At 44.3% G+C, this 17986-nt stretch overlaps 2 long non-coding RNA genes across 2 annotated transcripts; both read left to right on the top strand.

The window, feature by feature from the left end:
- Window positions 1-5924: 5924 nt before the first annotated feature.
- LOC310996034 lies at window positions 5925-7241 on the top strand. Its single transcript, XR_014595877.1, has 3 exons — window positions 5925-6078; window positions 6166-6244; window positions 7007-7241. It is a non-coding gene; the product is annotated as an uncharacterized lncRNA (long non-coding RNA).
- Window positions 7242-14456: 7215 nt separating this feature from the next.
- On the top strand, window positions 14457-15773 carry LOC310995542. Its single transcript, XR_014595835.1, has 3 exons — window positions 14457-14610; window positions 14698-14776; window positions 15539-15773. It is a non-coding gene; the product is annotated as an uncharacterized lncRNA (long non-coding RNA).
- Window positions 15774-17986: the final 2213 nt, after the last annotated feature.

Genomic DNA, 17986 nt, shown 5'->3' with positions numbered 1-17986 from the left:
TACAACTTTCACTCATTAGTAGTAATATATCAGTGATATTTATGATTATATTAACCGTGTAAACCTGTGCCTTCATTCTCATAAACCTGCTTGTTTACTGACTTCATACTGCGTGCCATGCGTTGGTGCTGAAACACAAGCTGCACATACATTATTCTGTAGGAGGATTGAATACATTTGCCCTGTTTCCTGGGACGCAGACTAGAGATTTGCCATGAATTTATGATACAAAAACACAATCATGACTGCAGATTGGCACTGGGGACATCGCAGACACACATGCTTCTTGTCTCACGCACACGCACACAGACACACACACTCATTGCACAGACACATGCAGTGATTTCCCTTCAGACTCCTTGTCCTCCACAGTAGAACACATGTCATTTGTATGCCGCCCCTCCAGCGCACTGACAGAACGGCATTTGGAAACACTCATCTCCTGATCACATCCCTGCTCTGCTCCCTGTTATTCCCAGACAGGTGTCCCTGCACACACACACACACACACACACACACACACACACACACACACACACACACATGCACACACATAGACGCATAATTCAGTACTATAGTCTCACATATTCAAATATAATCTGATTTAAAAAAAACTCATGCATAAGACAACATAGTCAAATAAACATAAACTCATACATACACATGCTCATATGCACATTCACACTCGATCTCTATGGCGACTGCTGATGCTATTACTGTAAGTGTGTGGCTTCTTCATTATGCACACTGCTTTGTGTGACCAGGTCCTGTCACATACACCCACACACACACACATACTGTATATATATATAAACTGGTAGACATGTGTTGGACAGTGAGGGGCCTTCCAGTTCACAGACTAATGTCTCCCTGTTGCCTTGTTAGCTCTGTGCTTTGTTAGTGTGCGTGCATGTGTGTGTGTGTGTGTGTGTGTGTGTGTGTGTGTGTGTGAGGGATGCATGAATGTGTGTTTCAGTGTGTTCATCCAATGCAGACATATGCAGTATATATTATGTATTTTTTATTATGTATTCCAATTTCTGGGTGTATTTCTGTGTGATAAATCAAACAGTGTGCAGCCAAAGAAAGTATAAATCATAAGCTTGTGCATCTTATTCCGTGTGTGTGTGTGTGTGTGTGTGTGTGTGTGTGTGTGTGTGTGTGTGTGTGTGTGTGTGTGTGTGTGTGTGTGGATCCTTTACATCTGTTGCAGGCTGGGTTAATGTGCGTGACTGCGTCCAACCCAGGTCACAAGAGAGTGGTGCCTGGGTGATATGGTGATATGTGAAGGGGTCACGCACAATCTCCCCACCCATATGGAGTTTACCACACACACACACACACACACACACACACACACACACACACACACACACACACACACACACTAAACAGAAATGGGGTAATTAATAGCCCCTCTACGCATCACTGATACACCCAGGAGACCTGGTATTGAATGAGGGGCTCACACACACTTTGTCACAGCAGGTGTGTGAATATTGACAGAATGGGGGATTTTAGCATGGTGAAAAAATAAAAAAAAAAGATATTTAAAGGGATAGTCCAACATTTTGGCAAAATGGCCCATTGCCCTAATCCCTATAGTCATAGCAGTATAGGTTTGTTACCTTTATTTGTCGGTGCAAGCTATTTTTAGAGTTGTTTTTTAGATACAGTAAATTCATGCAAAACTGCTGATGCGCGTTCCCGTCGGGAGCAGTTTTTCATCAAGCAGTCTCTGTATTTACCTCGAAAACAACTCTGTCTCATAATGTTCCGTTATTCTCTCATAGCGTGGTCAATGTGCAGGTCACAGCTTGATGAGTTTGATGAGGGAAACCAAGAAATCCTGTGAGCCTCCATAGTGTCTGAGCAGCTTGCTCCGCTCTGCTCCGCCGTTCTAAAAATAACTTGACAAATAAAGGTAACGAACCTATACTGCTATGACTATAACATTAACATGTCAATCATGTTGCTCTTCACTCAGAAACTCCTTGTTTTAATATCTGTGTCAGCGGCTGCTGCCTGTTTGAACTTTAAGACAAAGGGAAGAGTCGACAAGGTGCTCTTTAAAAAGCTGCTGCACTTGCCAGCTTTTTTTTCGTCTTCTTCTTCTTCCTATTTTGGCAGAGCGCAGGACTTCCAAAAATGAAAAATGTTCGGCTTACCGGAAAAAGCACAAGAAAAGGTCAACTGCTTGTTGCTCAACCGACCAATCATCACCCTGAAGAAAACAACGGGGTTTCCCACAAGAGAAACAAAACAAAACAAAAAAAAAAAACTGGAGAAAATGCTAGCGGTGAAACTGGTCATAGGAGGTAAACAGTGTCAAAAGGATCCTGCATCTGTAGCAAGTTAAGCAAACGAGAATGTGCAACATGGAAAATGAAATATGAAGTGGAAACAGAAACAGGGCGATCCATCTGCTTTTTGTTTTCCTCATGTAAAGAGTTGGGATTTTGTCAATCACAAAAATGACGGATGAACATTATTAGACTGCAGCTGCAGAGTTATTCAACTTAGTGGCCCACAAGTTAATAATAAAATATAATGAATAAATGAGAACTAAAACACCACTTGAGGTTTTTACCCAGCAGGTTTTTTCTTCTTCTTCTTTTTCTTTTTTAATGAGATTTCTGCCCAATACACAGGAAGTGAATGGAATTTATTTATTTGGAAAAATCCATGTTTACAAAATAAAAGCAAATCATTCTGGTATCCAGATGTTCAAGGGACCAACCGCATAACTACAACGCATCCAACTCCCAACATGTTTCCTGTCTGAATCTCCACTGTCAGCTATTCAATAAAAGTTTAAATGCTGCAAAAGATAATCAAATAATGATGATATTTGTTTTGCATTAACTTTATCTCCATTGTTCTAGGATGCAGGTTTTAATTAATCCCAGAAAGCACACAAACTTTTCATATAAAACCTGCATGGGTGGTTGAAATATCAGCATAAAGAGCTTTGAAAATGACCTTCCAAACTTAGAATCTCAATAATATAATGTAACTGATGCAAGAGGGGGGGGGAAAAGTGCGCATAAAGACCATATATACATTTATATGAAAGAGAATTAACTTTTCAAGTGTGTCAGCTAATCACATTATTTTCATTCAACATGTACAGTATTTCTCCTCAGCCTCCCTCCCCCCGTTTCTGCATCATTTTGGTTCGGTCCGGCAGCTGCTGAGCAGTTAGGTCAGGAAATGTATGCAGTGGGGGGAGACAAGGGGGGAGAGACAGGGTGGAGGGTGAGGGGAAGGGGAGGGGGAGTGGGGAGTGGGTGAGAGACGAAACTGAAAATGAGATTGGCCAGATTAGATTCCCTGATTGAGCAATTAGTTAACGTCTCCATCATTTGGCCGGGGTCTGGCGGCATCTGCCACTGTGGGGTACACACTGCCCCCCCCTCGCCCCTCCACACACACACACACACACACACACACACACACACACACACACACACACACACACACACACACACACACACACACACACACACACACACACATGGCACACACACACACACAGGCACACAAACACACACACCATTACGCATTCATAGCTCTACACATGTGCAGAAAGCTGTGCATCTGTGTGGGCACTTCAAAGAAGAGTGTATTCCACCAAATGTGTTCGGCTTTGGACAAATCCAGGGTGAATGTGTGTAGGTGTGTGTGTGTGTGTGTGTGTGTGCACTGCCTTCTCATTGTGGTTCATGTCAGAGCAGCGAACACAGAGCCTGTCAACCACACTCCCCTATTTTCATTTCCTTAATGTTCCTGCATGTCCATCTCTCTCTTTCATTCCCTCCTTCTCTGATTTCTCGTTCACTCGCTCACTGATGTATCCTTTCATCGCTAAAACTCCAACACACACTCCTTTCTCTCCCCCTTATTCAATCTCTGCCTCCCCCCTTATTTTTCTTTCTTTTTTTTTTTTTTTTTACAGCCACTGCTTCCATTTTTAAAGGGACAGTATGGGACTTTATTGGCTTTTTATTGACAAAAATCAAATATCGCTTTCATAAATACGTATTTCACTGAAGTGGAATCGCGCCCGCATACAAACGAGCGCTTTCTCGTACCTTAGAATGAGATGTTACAAGTCGTTACAAACATACAGGGGGGGGTTCACCGAACCTTCTCTGCCATGTTGAATCGCCATGTTTTACGTTCAGTGTCACCGTGGCTGTAAGTAACCTCAAACTCGGGCCGCCGGAGCTTCTCGGCTCGGGGAGAAAGTTTTCCAGACAGCGCCTGTTAAAACTGTCACCACCGTGTAGCTAGTGTGAGGAAGGACGGAGGCACTGGTGTTGCCTTCAGGTGCAGTCAGACACCTGAATGACGCCGTGAGTGACGCCGTCGGCAAACCAACTGGATGTTATTTTACTCGACGAGAGAAAGCCGGTAAAACGTGGGTCAGGTAAACAATACGACATCACCATGACAACATATTGTCACGCCTGTATTGTTTTGCCTCGTGCTGGCGGACCGTTTGTTTACATAGAGGCTTGTTTATCCTGATACATGCAGCGTGTGTTGTTTTTCTGACTTCTGCCCGAGTTTACGTAAACGCAACAGCAAGAATACGTGCCGACATGCAACCGCACCGCTAGATGGGGGTAAATCTCACATACTGTCCCTTTAAAGCTGGATTTCTTTCCCTCTCATTGATAAAAAGGGAATAAATTCAACGAGCGAGTGAGAAAAAGAAACTAAAGAAAATGAGTGTCTTTAAATCAGAGCACCGTCCATTTCATTTAACTCACTCCTGAGGCCGGTGAAATTTCAAACAATGCCACGCAGCGAGTCATAACTCACCTTTAGCACCTTGAGTTTTGTCCCACATCCAAAAACTAGACTGATAACTCTTAAGAGGTTCCCACTCTCCGCAGGGGCGCACTAAAACGTGTTTGATGAATTGGTCTCCATTGGCGCTCACTTATTCTCACATAAAGGGGTTTATGGCTCAGGAAAAAGAAAGGAGAGGAGAGGAGAGGATGACTGGAGGAATAGAGAGAGAGGGAGTGGGGGGGGGGGGATTGTCTCAAGAGGTGAATGTGCCTAAGTGTGTGTTTATATGTGTGTAAATCTGGGTCTGAGTGCATCAACACATGAACTACACTTGTGCTCAGGCGCCTATAAGTGTGTGAGTTTATGTTTATGGGTGTGTCTCGGCGTTTTTCCACGTGGCTCTTGTTTGTCTAACTTTTGTATGTGTGTGTTAGTGTGTGTGTGTGTGTGTGTGTGTGTGTGTGTGTGTGTGTGTGTGTGTGTGTGTGTGCAGCCGGTGAGAATGAATGATGTCGGCCGTCCCTTGCAGACAGTGGAGAGTTCACCTGTCAACGTGGGCTACCCTAAGACGGATGGACATCTGGAAGCCATTGGTCTGCAGCTGTAGGAGCTGGACACAAACCCCTATATATATAGACACACACACACACACACACATAGCCTACATTCACACGCACACACACATGGCAATAGATTTTATGTGCACACATAACTGTTGAGAGAGTTGACAAGGGCCCACGTAGATCTGAGACTGGGAGACACTGAGTGTGGACATAAATCACAAAGCTCTTGTTCTCTTCCTCATTCTTATAAACACACACACACACGTACACACGCACACACAGACACACGCACATGTAACCAGGTGTAAGAAACACACAGTTAACTTAGTACAATAAAAGAAGAGAGACTGTTTATTTTAATTATCTTTATTTATTTTGCATCGCCAAAGTGTTAATTTTCCTACTGCATTTGAATGTACCGCTCAACTCGCATGGTCCCACGAGGGGTACCTAGTTCTCAGCAGCCAATCAGAGGCTACGCAGGTCACGCTCAGCCTGTCGGCTCGGAGAGGAAGTGCAGTCGCGTTGCTCTTCCAGTCTTTTCGGATCCCAGCCAGAGAAGAGAGGGCAGCTGCGTGCTAAGGAGAAGAGGAGAAGAGAAAAACAGGAGAAAAACCCGGAGTTTACCTGTGAAAAAGGAAAAAGAGAGAGTCGGAGCACTTACCCAGTGGAGGTCCGGAGCCAAGTGACTGAACGAAGGAGAATTACGTCGGTAAGACGAGTCAATTATCCGATGAAAAAACAGCTTGTTGACGCTTGCCGTCGTCGTCCATGCTAATGCTAGCTCTGTGCTTAACAGGCTAACTGCTTGCCTTTCATCCGGAGAGCTGCTACGAGGTTCGGCATCGGCGTGCTCCACCTTGATACACAGAGCAACGGTGAGAAATGTGCTCTTTAGCTGCTCTGGTGCTATTTCCCTGTTGTTTTTCCGTGTGCTGAAACAAAGCAGTGGTGATATTAAGGTTATATGAGTAAATTGAAATGAATAATGGTGCAATAGTTCTGAACATATGCATATTGTGGTTGTTATTTTATGCTGATGTGAATATAATTAAAGGGGAAGTATTTTATTTTCCTTATGCCAATTTAAAGGGAAAAAAGAGTAATTTGTTATGTTGTGAATGTGATCAATGTAAATCAATAGTTTATTTTGAATTGTGCAATTTATTGAAGACATTTATGTTATTCCAACTGAGTTAAAGTAACTAGAGGGTAATTTTTGGTGCAGATCTCAGACATGAATAGGCCTATAGTGTAAGAGTAAACTAAGCACAATTCTTTAATACCTCTGAGTCTAACTCAAAATGTGTACTGTTATGTTATTTGCACATGGTTCTGATATGTTTATGATAAATGATATTCTGTATGTTAATGGTTACTTACCATAAGTATTATTAAAACTGTTCACATGAACAGGTAAATGTGTGAGCACTTTAATATTTAGTTCTCATAAATGATACACTTAAGATTGAATGTTGTACAACAAAAACAAAAACTGAGATAGAGATTTGAGAATTGAATAGAGATGAAGATTTATGTCAGAATTAGATGTAATGGTGTGCATCTTTTGACATCTGATATCCCTAATGATGCATCTGAGAATGGATAGTGTTGAATGTATTGTGTGACCCTGTCTACAGGTCAGGTTTTTTAGGAGGACTGAAGAGTCTGAGGTTCAGGACAAACTTCCTGCTGTAACAGATGGCGAGCCAACTACCCTGAAGAAGGATCAGCACCGAGGAGATATCCACGTACACACTCATTCACACACATGATACACTTACATTACACTACAAGGAACCTTGGAATCAGGTGAACTTGCAAAAACTCTACAACAATAAACCTGCAACAACTCCTTTTTATTTTAAGGGCCCCAACGGACACTCTTTTGGTTTTAGTGTGCACACTACTTTTTTATTTTTCTAACTGTTTGGGTTAATATTTTGGTATCCTGTACTAACCAAACCAATCACTTTGTCCACTGTAAAAATATAAGAGTGGCTACTCAATTGTTACTCTTGTGTCTGCCTCATTATTGTTGCTCAATACAGTGGCTCCTATTGAATTTAGTCTTTTCTGATTCTGGTCCAGGTCTTATCGTTAGTCCAACTTCTTATTATACTGTAATTCACTTTTACACTCCTAAAATTGGTTACAGAAGTGGCGAGCCAGCCAGGAGCCATTTGATTTGAGCATCAATATTGAAGTAATGACCAGTATGGATTTCATACAAAAGTCTGGTGTCAAAATTCCAAATGCAGTTATTGTCAGTGGAATAACTCAGGTAGCTGAAGAAGATGAACAAGTGATTGACTTTCTAAAACAGTATGGTAAACTTGAGAGAGTCCTTTTGGTTGATGATTCACAGTCCGAGTTCTTTCAAAACCTGATCGTTGAATATGCTAGCGGTTCAGCCTTAGAAGGTTTAGAACCTCACTTACCGTACACGTGCATAGCACGAGGTGACCCCACTGTTGTCTATGAAGTTAAGACACTCAGTAGCGTGTACGCTACCAAGGTTGGAAGTAATGTTACTAAGACATACTTAGCTGAGCTCAAGCAACTAGCTAAGATGAGTGGCAAAGACTATAGTGTGGTGTTGAAAGAAATGATGTCTCAGATCGGGGAAGATGTTGAAGCCATGCAACCCACAGCTGAAGAACCCTCCCCCGCACAGGTTGAGACCACTGTCTTATCCCCACCTGCTCATAAAGAGCAACAGTCTCACCCCTCACTTTCAGATGCTACACCAAGCAGCAACGGTGCCACTGACCATGTTCCCCTCACCAATGGAAAGAGAGCACCGTCCCTTTCAGTAAGTGACTTGAAACCACCTGACATCCAGAAGGTCGTGGTCGAGCATATTGTGCGGAGGCAAGACGTTGTCCCACACATCCAATCCCAGGTGAGACTCCGTTCCTTCTCCGGCAAGACTCCCAGACCTAATCATGAAACTGATTATGACACATGGCGCACACACATCGAGTTGCTCCAGAATGATCCTAGCATGTCTCCTCTGCAAATATCCAGAAAAATCCATGAAAGCTTGCTTCCACCAGCAGCTGATGTAGTTAAAGGCTTACGGCCTGAGTCACCGCCTGCAGCCTACCTACAGCTTCTAGACTCAGCCTTCGGTACTGTGGAAGATGGAGAGGAGCTTTTCGCTCAATTCCTGAACACCCTCCAAGACCCAGGTGAGAAATCATCCACTTACCTTCATCGGCTCCAGTTAACCTTAAACAGAGCAACGAAAAGGGGGGGAGTTACACATGAAGAAGTAGACAAACATCTTATTAAGCAGTTCTGCAGGGGATGTTGGGATAACACCTTGCTCAGCGCCCTGCAACTGGAGCAAAAGAAGAGCAGCCCACCCCAATTCTCAGACCTCTTGCTAATGATTCGCTCCGAAGAAGACCGACAGCAAGCAAAATCCTGTCGTATGAAAAAACATATTGGCGTCACAAAGCAAAGAGCTCAGGTGCAGTTCCACGGTGCATATGTTTGTGAACCAGAGGAGAAAGATGAGAGCAGCATCAGTGCTATTGAGGATCTGAGAAAGCAAGTGGCAAGTCTGCAAAGCCAGCTAACTACATACATGTCACAGAAAAACACCAAAGGAGCTAGCAGCAAAGGATCTGCAGGGAAGCAACAGAGCAGGATGTCAAAGCCAAATGATACAGACATGCAAAGACAAACCAAAAAGAAACAGACATACAAACCCAAGCCCTGGTACTGTTTTAACTGCGGCGAAGACGGGCACATCGCCCCCTGCTGCACCGACCCTGCAAACCCCGACCTAGTGGCAGAAAAGAAGAGGCAGTTGGAGAAAAAACAGCGCCAGTGGGAAGCACAAAATGATTCAAACTTACCTTTAAACGACTAACAGTTCCTGTTGTGGGACAAACAGGGGCTGAGGAGAGTCAACAACGTCCCTCAGACGTGAACAATGAAGACAAAACCCCTACTGAGATCAACAAAGACATTACACATACAGAGAACATTAAAGCTCAAACATGTTCCAGCTTACATCATTCAAAGCAGCACCAACCGTTTCGACTCCCTAAACGGCTGGTTGGCATCAAGAGCACAGCCCAAGTGACTGTGAGAGGTGAAGAGGTCAACTGTCTTCTTGACTCAGGCTCACAAGTTACCACCGTACCCGAGTCATTTTACAAGCAGCACCTTTCAGAGCAGAAGATTAAGCCGCTTCATGACCTCTTAGAAGTGGAAGGCGCAAATGGCCAGCTAGTGCCTTACTTTGGCTATATAGAAATGACCATAACCTTTCCAAAAGACTTCATAGGAGCTCCAATAGAAGTAAACACACTTGCCTTAGTTGTTCCTGACACTTCACAGTCCCTCATGCTCATAGGTACAAACACTTTAGACGTACTGTTTGACATTTACTCAGAGACTGACTTAACCAATCGCCAGCCCCTCCCACATGGCTACAAAGTAGTTTTCAAGGTCATTGAGTTAAGACGGAAGCAGGCAAGCAACAACCACCAGGGGGTAGTAAAGATGCAAGGCAAGACGCCTCAAGTCATTCCAGCCGGTGAAACTGTAGTGGTGGAGGGAGTTGCCCTTGTCACTGGTCTTCATGATGAGAAATCAGTCGTCATTGAGTACCCATCGTCGTCCCCCTTGCCAGGTGGCCTGCTGGTAAAATCTGGTCTCGTTGATTTCCCCCAGCTACGACCCCATAAGCTGCCAGTCGTCATAAGCAACGAGTCTGACCATGACATCGTCATTCCTGCCAAGTGCACTATTGCAGAGGTTAGTGCTTATCAGACCATCCTATTAAAGGAGCACAGCATAACCAAGCAATCAGAATCTCTCCAGAGACCTCCAGAGACCCAGTCATCTCAAGAACCCACCTTGAATTACAATTTCGCTGATTCCCCAGTCCCACTCGAATGGAAGCAACGCATCACTCAGCAGCTCAACAACATGGCTGACGTGTTTGCGCATCATGACCTGGATTTTGGCCGGACGGACCAGGTGCGACACCACATAAAACTCTCAGATGGAAGTCCCTTCAAACTGCGTGCCCGACCAATCCACCCACAGGACATTGAAGCTGTCCGCAGGCACATTAAAGAGCTTCTTGATGCGGGAGTTATCAGGGAGTCAGAGTCACCATTTGCATCACCCATAGTGGTAGTCCGGAAAAAGAACGGCCAAGTCCGGTTGTGCATCGATTATAGGCGTCTAAACCTCCAGACTATAAAGGACGCGTACAACCTTCCAAAGCTGGAGGACACATTCTCAGCCCTCAATGGTTCTCAGTGGTTCTCAGTTCTCGACCTTAAGTCGGGGTACTACCAGATCGAGGTTGAAGAGGCAGACAAACCGAAGACGGCCTTCGTGTGTCCGCTCGGATTCTGGGAGTTCAACAGAATGCCTCAAGGAGTGACGAATGCCCCCAGCACGTTCCAAAGGTTAATGGAACGGTGCATGGGGGATATGCATTTGAAAGATGCGTTGGTCTTCCTTGATGACGTCATAGTTTTCTCCAGAACCCTTGAGGAGCACGAAGAAAGACTCATGAAAGTGCTAACTCGTCTCAAAGAGTTTGGGTTGAAGTTATCCCCAGAAAAATGTGTCTTCTTCCAGACATCAGTCCGTTATCTGGGTCACGTAGTCTCCAGAAGTGGCGTTCAGACAGATCCTGAAAAGATTTCAGCCCTGAAGACATGGCCTGTCCCCCAGACCCTGCGGGAGCTGAAATCCTTCCTCGGTTTCGCTGGGTACTACAGGAGGTTCGTTAAGGGTTACTCCAGCATCGTAAAGCCCCTCCACGGCTTAACCTCCGGCTACCCACCTCTCCACAAGAAATCGAAAGTGAAACTAACAGACATAAGACAGAAAACAAACCAATACCATGACCCAAAAGAGCCCTTCGGGGGGCGCTGGACGCCAGCTTGCCAGCAAGCCTTCGAGGCAGTCATCCAGAGCCTCACTACAGCCCCTGTACTAGCCTTCGCTGACCCCCAGAAACCCTATATACTGCACACCGACGCCAGTACCACCGGGCTCGGTGCTGTGTTATATCAGGAGCAAGAGAGCCAGCTCAGAGTCATAGGCTACGCCAGTAGAGGGCTGTCAAGAAGCGAGAGCCGCTATCCAGCGCACAAGCTAGAGTTCCTGGCGCTCAAGTGGTCGGTCACCGAAAAGTTCAGCGACTATCTGTACGGCAACCACTTCACCGTTGTAACGGATAGCAATCCGCTGACTTACATCCTGACAACGGCCAAACTTGACGCGACCAGCTACAGGTGGCTAGCAGCGCTGTCCACATTCTCCTTCAAACTCCTCTATCGTCCAGGAAGGCAGAACGGAGATGCGGATGGATTATCACGCAGACCACATGGGATGCTAGCAGACGATCTGAAATCACAAAAAGAGAGAGAACGCATACAGCAGTTCACACAAGATCACCTCTCGGATCCAAACAACATCAATGCAGTTGATCAGTCTGTTGTGAAAGCAATCTGCGAGAGACAGCTCACCTACAGCGTCAATCCTGATGGTGAGAGAGAGGGAGATACAGATCGTGTTGCTTTAGTGGAGGTTCTTGCCATGTCTCCCAGTGCGGTGCCTGACAGCTATGGACAAGAAGAACAGTTTGGAGGTCTTCCAACCGTCCCCCATCTCACTGAAGCTGAGATAGCAGCTAAACAAAGAGCTGACCAATGCATAAAGCATGTCATCGCCCAGATCGAACATGGGGACACACCACCTCCCACCTTGCGCACCCAACTTCCTGATCTCCCACTCCTCCTCCGAGAACTCAATCGTCTCGAGCTCCATAACGACATCCTGTTTCGGCGACGCCAAGTGGGGCCACAGACAACTTACCAGCTTGTTCTTCCAGCTGAGCTCCGCGACACAGTCCTCACCAGTCTGCATGACCATATGGGCCACATGGGAGTCGACCGGACACTGGACCTTGTAAGGACCAGATTCTATTGGCCGAAGATGGTCATGGATGTGGAAAGGAAAGTGAGGACCTGTGGCAGGTGCGTGCGGAGGAAGTCACGACCTGAAAGAGCAGCCCCCTTGGTCAACATTAGGACCACTCGACCTCTTGAGCTCCTCTGTATGGACTACCTGTCCCTGGAGGCTGACAAAAGTGGAACCAAGGATATACTGGTGATCACAGATCACTTCACTAAATTTGCGGTTGCCATCCCAACACCGAATCAAAAGGCCCGCACAGTAGCAAAGTGTCTGTGGGAAAACTTTATGGTACACTATGGTATCCCGGAGAAGTTACATAGTGACCAGGGTCCAGACTTCGAGTCCCGCACGATCAGGGAACTCTGTCAGGTGGCTGGAATCCACAAGGTGAGGACGACCCCATACCATCCTAGGGGCAACCCCGTGGAACGATTTAATCGTACCCTGCTTGATATGTTGGGGACTCTCCAAAATCAAGACAAGTCCAGTTGGCGTGATCATGTGAGACCCCTGGTCCACGCCTACAATTGCACCAGGAACGAGGTAACTGGCTTCACCCCGTACGAACTGATGTTCGGGCGCCAACCTCGCCTGCCAGTTGACCTTGCTTTCAAGTTGCCGGTACCAGAGGGTCAACATTCATCTCACTCTGACTATGTGCAAAACCTCAAGTCACGTCTCAAGGAGAGCTACAAGATAGCCATGGAGAAGGCTGCAAAGATCGCTCTCAAGAACAAAACAAGGTTTGATAAACATGTCACCGCCTCAGACCTGGAACCTGGAGATCGAGTATTGGTCAGGAATGTCCGCATCCGGGGAAAACACAAGATCTCTGACAAATGGGAATCCACTGTCCATGTGGTGATGAGAAGAGCAGGCACTCTCCCTGTCTACACTGTTAAACCTGAAAACAGCGATGGTCCCCTAAGGACGCTACACAGGGACCTGTTGCTGCCGTGCGGGTACCTACCTGTGGAGGAAAACAGTGAGCCTGTACCAAAGCCGGTACCACGCAGGCCAGGAACCCGTGCAAACCCTGCGGTAGAGGAAGAGAATTCCTCAGATGAAGAGGATGATGTACTCATTCCTGTTTGGTTAAGTTCCCCTGTCCCCATGGTCAGTGAGATTCCTGTGCACCCGGATCTGCCCATGACCGATGTCCAAGACACTCAGCATACTGAACCTCCAGGCCCTTGTCCTGTCGAGAGTCCTGTAAATGCTCAAAATGATGACAACCCACCAGATGTTGACAACTTACCTGATTTTGACAATCCACCTGAACTTGACAATCCAACCGATCTTGACACCCAACCCGATTTTGACAACTTACCTGATATGTCCAATAGTACTTCAGATGGTCCTTTGATGTTCATCGAGTCCAACTCTCATCAGAGTGATACTGAGTACTTACCCACCGATAGAGTCACACCAACCGAACAAGCCGATGAACCAACCTTGCTTCAGAATCACTTACCTGAGGAGGTTAATCCAGATGTCCAAGGAGAACAACTTCCAGTTGAGGAGGATGGTCTTAAAGGAGCAGAACCTGTGGAAAGAAAGGAAGAAACAGGTGAAAAGCAAGGAAAGGATGAAACAATCCCAATGGATACAGAGGAGAACACGGATACAAATGATTCTGTCAGGAGATCTGAGAGAAACCGTCAACCACCACGACGGCTTGATTATACAGAGCTAGGAAGCCCTTTGATCACAGCAGTGAAATCATTCCTTCAAGGACTGTCCACAGCTTGGGAAGAAGTCATAAGAGAAGAACCTGTCCAACCCCCTGCCCTGACCCCTCGAATCATTATCCTTTAACTGTCTACTATGCACAGGGACGTGCATAAGTTCAGGGGGGAGGGTGTAACCAGGTGTAAGAAACACACAGTTAACTTAGTACAATAAAAGAAGAGAGACTGTTTATTTTAATTATCTTTATTTATTTTGCATCGCCAAAGTGTTAATTTTCCTACTGCATTTGAATGTACCGCTCAACTCGCATGGTCCCACGAGTGGTACCTAGTTCTCAGCAGCCAATCAGAGGCTACGCAGGTCACGCTCAGCCTGTCGGCTCGGAGAGGAAGTGCAGTCGCGTTGCTCTTCCAGTCTTTTCGGATCCCAGCCAGAGAAGAGAGGGCAGCTGCGTGCTAAGGAGAAGAGGAGAAGAGAAAAACAGGAGAAAAACCCGGAGTTTACCTGTGAAAAAGGAAAAAGAGAGAGTCGGAGCACTTACCCAGTGGAGGTCCGGAGCCAAGTGACTGAACGAAGGAGAATTACGTCGGTAAGACGAGTCAATTATCCGATGAAAAAACAGCTTGTTGACGCTTGCCGTCGTCGTCCATGCTAATGCTAGCTCTGTGCTTAACAGGCTAACTGCTTGCCTTTCATCCGGAGAGCTGCTACGAGGTTCGGCATCGGCGTGCTCCACCTTGATACACAGAGCAACGGTGAGAAATGTGCTCTTTAGCTGCTCTGGTGCTATTTCCCTGTTGTTTTTCCGTGTGCTGAAACAAAGCAGTGGTGATATTAAGGTTATATGAGTAAATTGAAATGAATAATGGTGCAATAGTTCTGAACATATGCATATTGTGGTTGTTATTTTATGCTGATGTGAATATAATTAAAGGGGAAGTATTTTATTTTCCTTATGCCAATTTAAAGGGAAAAAAGAGTAATTTGGTATGTTGTGAATGTGATCAATGTAAATCAATAGTTTATTTTGAATTGTGCAATTTATTGAAGACATTTATGTTATTCCAACTGAGTTAAAGTAACTAGAGGGTAATTTTTGGTGCAGATCTCAGACATGAATAGGCCTATAGTGTAAGAGTAAACTAAGCACAATTCTTTAATACCTCTGAGTCTAACTCAAAATGTGTACTGTTATGTTATTTGCACATGGTTCTGATATGTTTATGATAAATGATATTCTGTATGTTAATGGTTACTTACCATAAGTATTATTAAAACTGTTCACATGAACAGGTAAATGTGTGAGCACTTTAATATTTAGTTCTCATAAATGATACACTTAAGATTGAATGTTGTACAACAAAAACAAAAACTGAGATAGAGATTTGAGAATTGAATAGAGATGAAGATTTATGTCAGAATTAGATGTAATGGTGTGCATCTTTTGACATCTGATATCCCTAATGATGCATCTGAGAATGGATAGTGTTGAATGTATTGTGTGACCCTGTCTACAGGTCAGGTTTTTTAGGAGGACTGAAGAGTCTGAGGTTCAGGACAAACTTCCTGCTGTAACAGATGGCGAGCCAACTACCCTGAAGAAGGATCAGCACCGAGGAGATATCCACGTACACACTCATTCACACACATGATACACTTACATTACACTACAAGGAACCTTGGAATCAGGTGAACTTGCAAAAACTCTACAACAATAAACCTGCAACAACTCCTTTTTATTTTAAGGGCCCCAACGGACACTCTTTTGGTTTTAGTGTGCACACTACTTTTTTATTTTTCTAACTGTTTGGGTTAATATTTTGGTATCCTGTACTAACCAAACCAATCACTTTGTCCACTGTAAAAATATAAGAGTGGCTACTCAATTGTTACTCTTGTGTCTGCCTCATTATTGTTGCTCAATACAGTGGCTCCTATTGAATTTAGTCTTTTCTGATTCTGGTCCAGGTCTTATCGTTAGTCCAACTTCTTATTATACTGTAATTCACTTTTACACTCCTAAAATTGGTTACACACAGCTACCTAATAAGAGAACGATGAGTCACTCTCTGCTTGGATTCCCCCCTTTCTTAAGTGAATAGCTGGCAGGTGCCGCCATTGCAGCAAAGTAAACTGAGCCAGGGAAGAAAAATTAAAGAGCAATGATGATGATGATGACGATGATGGAATGTGGAGGGAATTTAGATTATGTCCACATAGGCACCGGACTGTCTCAACATGGGATCGACTTTGACGGATGTTGCTAACAACCTGAAACAAAAGCTTCATTGAGCCGACTGAGGATGTGAGAGAGGCCGGTTAATGTCAGGAATTATTTTCTCATAAAATGAGATATGCCGCAAGTCCTGGAGACACAGAGGGAGCTACGGATGGACGGATGTTACACACACACACACTCACACACACATATATATACACATATATAGAGGTAATCAATATCAGTAAATCCTGTGGAATTTAAACGCTCTCACACGTTCCCCAGACACTCACACTGTGACATCCAACACCTTCAGCTCTATTTGATCCAACCCTATTCTCTCTCTCTCTCTCTCTCTCTCTCTCTCTCTCTCTCTCTCTCTCTCTCTCTCTCTCTCTCTCTCTCTCTCTCTCTCTCTCACATACGCACACATGCACATAGGAGTGAGTGCAGGTGGGCGATGGCCGGACATCTGGCTCCGCTCCTAAAGTGCCACTGTGAGTCGTCTCGTTCACGTCTTGATTTCCCGTCAAAGTCAAAAAGCTGATTCACTGTGTCTGCAGTTTTTTTTTTTTTAGTTTGGTCGTTAATTCACTGACTAAGATGATTTGGTGTAATTAGAAGATACGTGCAGCAAATCTTTTCCACACCATTATATTATTGTCAAATGAATTGCAAAGCAATTGGTTAATTATTGTAAACAAGACAAGAGGAGAGACAAGAGCAGCAGTAGCATGTACCTTTATGTTAGCGGTGCTGTTAGCGCTCACAGTTAAGCTCACTCTACCCATAATCCCTTTGTGCATGTGATGATGGCATCCACAATACCAACACTTCTACTAAAATGAGATTTAAAATTGCTATAATTACTATCTTTAACAAAATATATAATGTTAATGGCACATCCATTGGTTATAGTGTCTACTTTCTCATCGGTTCTCTGCTATCAGAGCTCCTTCAAAATAAAAGTTCAGTGAAAACAGGGTGGCTCCACTGATGATTAATGTTTTTGTTTGTTTTTCAGTAACTTTATTGTTTTGTCACTCCTATTACTGGGTTTTTATCTTGAACTCACAAAGTTATTTACCTGATAATAAACTTATTTTACCCCAGAGAAAGTAAAGACTGAGAAAACTGCAGTTAGAGGACATTAAAAGTTGTATTTACATTAACATGGTGACCAGGAATGACTCCATGCTAATGATGCTCCATATCTGTTGGTTATGTAAATAAACTGTCAGCAACTCAAAATGTGCCAAGATGATTTATAGATTTATATTTTGACCTATTTAGATGAAGCGGCCAAAACTTTACTCCTCGTCATTTACTGCATGTTTAATCTCGTGTGTGTGTGTGTGTAAGTGAGACACACTGTCAAGACAAGAATGCAGATGTTGGATGATTCAGCAAAACATCTTTGATGTAAACTTTGTTTTTACATCTTATATCAACATTTCAATAATGATGCATTCTTCAATATACGTGCATAGGAACTATGGTATAGGCAGAGGAAAGGTCGTAGTTTTCACAGTAAAATATATGATTATACTAATTAAACTATCATTAAATTATAGATTCTGGCATGGTGCATTAAAGTCATATGTATTCCCAACCACCTCCTTCACCTCCACTGGGACTTGATGTAAATTTCAAGGAGCTGAATCATCCTGCTTGAGTGTGATTTCTTATTATCTGAGTTGAATATTTACTGGGGCTTTTTTTATTTTCTGATGAAGCAAGGATATAA

The sequence above is a fragment of the Trachurus trachurus genome, assembly GCF_905171665.1.
Source record: "Trachurus trachurus genome assembly, chromosome: 13".
In the NCBI taxonomy this organism is placed as follows: domain Eukaryota; kingdom Metazoa; phylum Chordata; class Actinopteri; order Carangiformes; family Carangidae; genus Trachurus; species Trachurus trachurus.
This window is presented reverse-complemented; position numbering and strand designations above follow the sequence as displayed.